Source organism: Dreissena polymorpha, chromosome 4 (assembly GCF_020536995.1).
Source record: "Dreissena polymorpha isolate Duluth1 chromosome 4, UMN_Dpol_1.0, whole genome shotgun sequence".
Classification (NCBI taxonomy): Eukaryota; Metazoa; Mollusca; class Bivalvia; order Myida; family Dreissenidae; genus Dreissena; species Dreissena polymorpha.
The window spans coordinates 61,626,051-61,633,599 of NC_068358.1; the positions used below are offsets into that span (position 1 = coordinate 61,626,051).

A 7,549-nucleotide genomic window follows, 5' to 3' on the forward strand; every position below is an offset into this window, starting at 1 on the left:
TTACTAATTTTGTCGCAAAACGGTCACAGCAAAATGGTTAAACACTTCCTAACACGTCGGTTAGACATTACGTATTGAGTATCTTACACGCATCGCCTCACAAACTGAACCCGCGTCGTCGAAGAATGGGTCCTATGACATTTCCAGACAGCGGAGCTCAAAATATACCTCTGCATCCGTAGACTCTGTTGAGAATCCCTAATGTCAACGAATGACACCGCGAAACCCTGAATGGTTCCTTAGTGGACAGGGTAGATGTTGACAAGACTGTGCAAATGTTTCGTCTGGTGTCGTTTGAAGCCTGATATACATGATAGCATGACGCGGTGCAATTGTGAATGTCTGTTGGTAGTAAGTATATTTGAATTAAAATTCATTAATCTCGACGACTTTGATGTTTTTATACAACAGAAAACAAACCTCGACTTTGGTGTTTATATACAACAGAAAACAAACCTAGCATGGATTCAGCTCCGCGGTAGAGGAAAATGACAAAAGGAATGTCCGAATCTGAGAAGAAGAATGTGAAATTGTTTTCAATAATTAACATTTTGTCTCAATAACCAATGTGCTCATATTTATTAATTCATATGAAGATCTAAATATAACGCTTTTAATCAAAAGCTCGTTTTCGTTATATATATCGCAAGTCAGTTGGCTAAAAATGTGGTAAATCTTCTCTTCGAAAAATTGTCGTTTTTTTTTAAGTAGAACAATTAGAAAGTATCTTTATTTTAAATTAAATGTGATAACATAGTGTGTTATAAATGAACGCAATTGCACAACGACCAACAGCAAAAAATGAACAACAAATAACAAAGACATAGGCGCATTTTAAGACAGTAATATGTCCTCAGTCGGTTCCAACATAATGTCAAGTGTATATCTAAGCGTGTGTATATGCTAGTATGTACTAAATGTAAACCATTTTCTTTAAGGATTATAAACGGATCTAGTCGTAAGTATAATACAAACTGAGTATGACGATGGTTGAAGGTGTCTCTTTTGTTCCAAAATCAACCCTGCCCGCTTCGAATGCATAAATATCCATAGCAGATTACTGGAATGTATCAACTCCTATGAAAAATGAGATACGTCACATACACAAACCATTATATGTGTACACGTACAATCGTATGTAACCGGGACAAATGAATAACGTTTGTTATTTCTCCGTCTCAGGCACGTATAAACGGGCTCCGCCATACCCTCCCCTCAGAAATGGGTGGTAAACTGGAACATACGGAGACTTCTTGGGGTAGGTCCCTCGGATCAGAGGATTAAAATGATAGCTGCTCTTTTTGTTGTAGACAGCTCCTCTAAAAAATGGATGGAACACGGATCCGCTGCGTTTTTCGGGCGTCAGGTGTTCGATCTTGCACAGGTCGCATGCTTTGTCATTGAAATCTATAAAACAGATTGCACAAGGGTCGTCGTCGTCGTCGACTTCCAGAGGATATGCATAGCAGGTTATCATACTGCAGGCCACCAGCACCATGAAGCCCCTTTGTATCTGCATGTAGTCCATTGTGTTGTGTCCTACAATGTACAGACTTACACATAAGCATGTGTACCGTAGAATAAGCTAAACAGCCATACCAATTTAAATAGCAGCAGGATAACATAAAAATGTTATTTCACGATTTGTGTCACCATAAGAACAAAAATGTTTCACTCTTTCGTTATGTTTGTGGTTTAGCTCAAAACCATAAATATCTATGAAGAATCATGAAATATTATTCGGTTTAACATAAGGACGTACGAATCGCAAATCAAAACAATATAACGTGAAATCGACCAATATGATAGCCATCGGTTCAGGTTTGATCCTCAATGCCTTGGCAAAAAAATACACCAAGTCCCACATATTATATTTCTTTGAAAGTAACTTAACATAATATTAGCTCAAACATAATGGACAAAAACGCTATTTAGATTAACACCATTGACATTGACAGAACATTCAACAAGGCGGAAACAAATAATGTAAACACTCATAAAGTACAAAATATTGTGAACACAAATGATGAGGATATTCGAAGATGTTAAATCATTGTAAATCATTTGCCAAAAGATAATGTTGGAAAATGGATATCGGTGCATAGGGCTGTTTGCAAACCGTTACTTGAAAAATGATGGCATGTAATACAAGTAGGCAATTTTGATATGACTTACTGAATTCGCATTAGCGCGGTCTGCACATTTTGCCGGGTCTAGTTTTGTTTTGACATATTTATTTGGCCTTACGATTGCACTCATGGCTGGTTCTTTTGTTTAAGGCTGCGCGTTGTTTTCAATAATATGTGACATGTAAAGATCTTTAAAAGAGGCAAGTTCAAATGTATGAAGCTGTTTATTACGCTTGTATCGAACGTGGAAAAAGAAAATTTAAAAACAAACACAACGTTGAAAGCCTAGCATTCAAAATATCAGTCGGTATTTAAAAAAAACACAACCACAACTAAATGTTACGAACATTGGACAGACATTTATCTACGTACTTCTTATTATTTATTTAATTTAAAATTGATTGACATCGTACTTGTTTTCAAAATACTGTTTTACTGATAAAAAATGTCATGTTTTGTTTATGTCGTCATCACAACGTAGTTATTCCCAATAATAAATAACTTGGAAAGAGATAACTAACTCGTTTTATGCTTTTTAGTAACTTCGACTATATGTTTATAAAATATTAAGTATATGTTCTATGGTTATATATTATTCCATTTTAAATCTTATCGTTGCGCTAGTTTTGAACAATCGATACTTAAAACAAAATATTGCACAAGGTGTCTATAGTCCTGCGGCAAAGACCAAAACTATTACGCTATGATTCCTTCTAGTGCTGCTGTTGTTTTGCGTGCTCACACGAATTATCTGAGAGAAATGTGTCTTGCTGCAAAATTGAAACTATAAAGAATCCTGTTTAAAATTGAATCACGTCGGATTCTGCATGCAAATGTCGTCTTTATTTGCATCTTAAGCGTAGTATCAATTTACAGATATTTAAATGATAGTCCGCGTGTATTTTCCGTATTGTGGAATTGTATATCATAAACAGATGAGGCATTCAATTAATTACGCTATTATCAACAATTAGTAAGGTTGAAATGTACAGAACCAAATAGTGAATAGTTTTACAAACAAAAGCGCATTCTGCTTTCGGTGTTAAAGTGCAAACATTTTTGCAGCGTTCTGATGAAACTGGGCATAATGCGTGTGCGTAAAGTGTCGTCCCAGATGAGCCTGTGCAGTCCGCACGGGCTAATCAGGGACGACACTTTCCGCTTTTACGACATTTTCGTTTAAATGAAGTATCTTCAAAAATCCAATTTAGGCGGAAAGTGTTGACACTTTACGCACATGCATTATGCCCAGTTTTCTCAAAACGCGACTCATTTAAACAAAACAATACACGAGTATTGGCGCATGTGTAACTAGCAAAGACGCCTTAATACACAAGTAAAACTTACAAGAGCTTTTCACATAGTACCTCAAGGCACTGCATGTTGTATTATGTAGTTAGTGGCTTGTAAATATTGACAGGATAATAGAGATTGTACACATACATACCATAATAAACAATGCAAGCAAATTTGAAGTGTATTGCTTTGGGAAGTGAAGTAGTACTTTGTATGACGTATATCTTTCAACGGACAGAAAAATGGACGAATGGGGAGACAGGAAGAAAGAAACAAAGACAGACGCGCTGTTGGGATTTCTTAACGTTGATTCATATAAAGCGCCATTTTATACGTGACGTTCACGCACGCTTTCCCGTCGTAACGTCACGCCCGTTGTATTTTGTTGATATTATGCATATAAGCTCAGTTGAATTATCCGAAGGGATATTAAATAATTATAACTCTCTGATTATACTCCTTTAATTGACGTTTCGGCATAATGCCTTTATCAAAACAATGGAAATTATATGTTAACTACATTTTTACGTCTTTTGACTGCACAATTTAAATAACAAAGAAAAATGTCTTTAAACGTCAAATGACGTTGCACATGGTGACTTCATAAATGGCGTTATATAAAATGGCGCCAAAAAATGTAAAAATTTGCCAAAAATGAAATGACGTTAAACACTAACATATTTTGTCTTAATATGATGTTTAATGTGTGCTTTATATGTTTAATAAATGGATATTTTACAATAAAACAATCATCATCATATGTAATTATAATCTACCTAAACTTATGATCATAAATTAAATAGGGTAAACTTATTTAATGACTTCAATTATTTCAATCCATATCTATGTAAAATATAATAATGATATTTGATTAAATAATTATATATACTTGCTATTCTATATATCAAATACACATTATGGATAAGATAAATTGCATAAAGTACTATTATTTTTACATTCATTTATGTTGATGATTAATATAAAATGTTTTTCACATATATTTTTTACAAGAAAGTTTCCCGTAGCAGGACATCACGTTGATTTTTTGTATTAAGTCCATTTGGTGATTGCGTTTGAAACTTCGTTATGAATTCCAATTCTTTAATAAGTCTGTAATAATGGGAACTGTCTCTTATTTGTGTTAACACTGATACACCCATATCCTGCACTCTGTGGCCAGCACCATTGAAATGTTCTGAGATTGGTTTATCTCTTCGTAGCCGCACGTCAGCCTCGTGTTCTTTGGCACGTTCCTTTAATGATCTGCTTGTCTCTCCGACGTATACCATCTTTTGGCATTTAATACAAAATATACCGTACACCAAGTTATAAATGTAACAGTTCTGTTGTATTGCTTCGTTTGGAATTTCACTTTTTGGGTTGTTATGAAAACCTCTTTTCACCATTTTACAGACTATACAATTCGTCTTACACGATTGTGGTATTAGTTGAAAACGTTTGTTTATTTCTTTATTTGTTTTTCCATGAACTAAAATGTCACCGATATTCCTATCTCGTCTGTATGCAACTATTGGTGTGTCTGGGAATACATTTTTCGTTCTGTCTGATTTATATAGTTTGTCGGTATGTTTTCGAATTATTGAGTGGATATTTGGAAGGTTGTTAGAATAAGTTATAGCTAGTGGTACTCTCTTGTTAGCTGTTTTATTTGTTGCTTTCTTCTTAAGTAAGTCTTTTCTTTTTAAATTATCAATCTCAGAACATTTCGATGGTGCTGGCCACAGAGTGCAGGATATGGGTGTATCAGTGTTTACACAAATAAGAGACAGTTCCCATTATTACAGACTTATTAAAGAATTGGAATTCATAAAGAAGTTTCAAACGCAATCACCAAATGGACTTTATACAAAAAAATCAACTTGATGTCCTGCTACGGGAAACTATCTTGTAAAAAATATATGTGAAAAACATTTTATATTAATCATCAACATAAATGAATGTAAAAATAATAGTACTTTATGCAATTTATCTTATCCATAATGTGTATATGATATAAAGAATAGCAAGTATATATAATTATTTTATCAAATATCATTATTACATTTTACATAGATATGGATTGAAATAATTAAAGTCATTAAATAAGTTAACCCTAGTTAATTTATGATAATAGGTTAAGGTAGATTATAATTACATATGATGATGATTATTTTATTGTAAAATATCAATTTATTAAATATATAAAGCACACATTTAACATAAGATTAAGACAAAATATGTTAGTGTTTAACGTCATTTCTATTTTGGCAAATTTTTACATTTTTTGGCGCCATTTTATATAACGTCATCATGTACAACGTCATTTGACGTTTAAAAACATTTTTCTTTGTTATTTAAATTGTGCAGTCAAAAGACGTAAAAATGTAGTTAACATATAATTTCCATTGTATTGATAAAGGCATTAGGCCGAAACGTCAATTTAAGGAGTATAATCAGAGAGATATTATGCATTGCAACTTTGCAAGTAAAGGTTGAACTTGGATTTCGCTCCTTATAATATTTATTATCACAACGCGTGTTCCGCCTACATACGCACGAACGGACGGAAGAATGGACATACACAAGCTCATAATTAGTAAAGTATACCTGCTCTATTTAGGTAGGGGAATTAAAAGACCAATAATACTGTTAAATGTTTAAAATGTGTTATAGTTTATCGCGCATTTTAAATGTTGTATTTCAAAAATATTAAAACTTGGTGCCAATGTCAGATATCAGTTTGATGGAGAACCATGCATGCGTCGATAGAGAAATTGCGATCTATGGTTAAATATTCCCTGACTCATGCGCGACATTTTTGACATATATATTATATGTTTCACTATAAACAAAGAGAATATTTATAGCTTTCGTGGTATTATCGTGAACTAATTTTCTCGGTGAAGTGAGAAAATATATATGTTCACGAACCGCTAAGCGCGAGGGAATTTGAGTTGTGATTTCTCACCTTACCGAGAAAGATTCGATAGAAAATTTATTAAAGCGTTGAAATTGAGATCTATTAGTTATTATTACGTGGCTCAAGCGTGAAATCTTAAGCAGATATCTTTAACATGTAGTCACTATCTACATAGAGGATATTTGATAGCTTTCTTGGTATTATCGTGAAATAATTTTCTCGGTAAAGTGAGAACGTTAATATTTTCACAAGCCGCTTATGCACATTTATTATCACGGTACCAAGAAAAAAGATTCCCAGTAAAATCCCGAAAGAAAACATTTTTTTTATATTTGAAAGCGTTTCCTTATTCTTTTTCATATTTGTTACTATATGATGTTTTATACCCGTCATTTGTTTTATTGATGCATAGTTGTTGGGTAAACAAATTCAACAATCCATCGGCATGTTGGTTTGCAACAAATATTCTCCGTTATTTAAGAACGTAACTCGTTAGAGCCTCTACTGGACCCCCCTCCCAACAGGCATAGCGACTATGACCGGTTGTATAACACATGACCCCCCCCCCCCCCCCCCCCCCCCCTCATCAGGCATAGCGACTATAACCGGTTGTATAACACATGCAACAAAATATCGCATACCCTGGTTGCAGAGTTTTCTTTTTTTTTAAATATCGCCGAGGAAAACAGTTCCATTGCAATAATCTACGCAAAAAGAGAACAACGTAAATCGTGTTCAGTCGGAGAGTAGCGTGTGCTCTAAACATGTAATCAACGAATGGACAACAGTAATCAATATAATACGGATGAAAGACATTAGATGTAATCGTCGTTATGGTTATTGTAGGGGTTTTTATTTGATGGACGACGTAGCCAATCATCGTTAGAGTGGTATTAAACCAAATGCATGCTTGCCATTTTATGGCAATGATAAAGCTTTGTAGTATAGAGTTTAATGAAAATATTAGATATAATAAATTGTTAACGGTTATACGTTTGTAATAAAACGTGTTATTCGTTTGCTTTCTGATTCATTGAATCGAAATCCATAAATAAATAAATCCAATTATTTAATTAATAACGGTTTCTCGGATTCTGATTTATTTGCTTCGACGATGTGAACGCTGTGGCGAAATATCAGGGGTCATCAATTTAGTATCTTAGCTCTTCTTTTTTATCTTGTATTGGCAAAAACATGTTTTTCA

At 33.8% G+C, this 7,549-nt stretch overlaps 1 long non-coding RNA gene across 1 annotated transcript in view; it reads right to left on the minus strand.

Moving 5' to 3' along the window:
- Positions 1 to 716: 716 nt before the first annotated feature.
- The window catches only part of LOC127877511 (uncharacterized), a 9,039-nt gene continuing 2,206 nt past the window's right edge, over positions 717 to 7,549 (minus strand). Inside the window, exon 2 of the long non-coding RNA XR_008048471.1 lies at positions 717 to 1,539. This is a non-coding gene — a long non-coding RNA (uncharacterized LOC127877511). The remainder of the gene's footprint in view (positions 1,540 to 7,549) is intronic.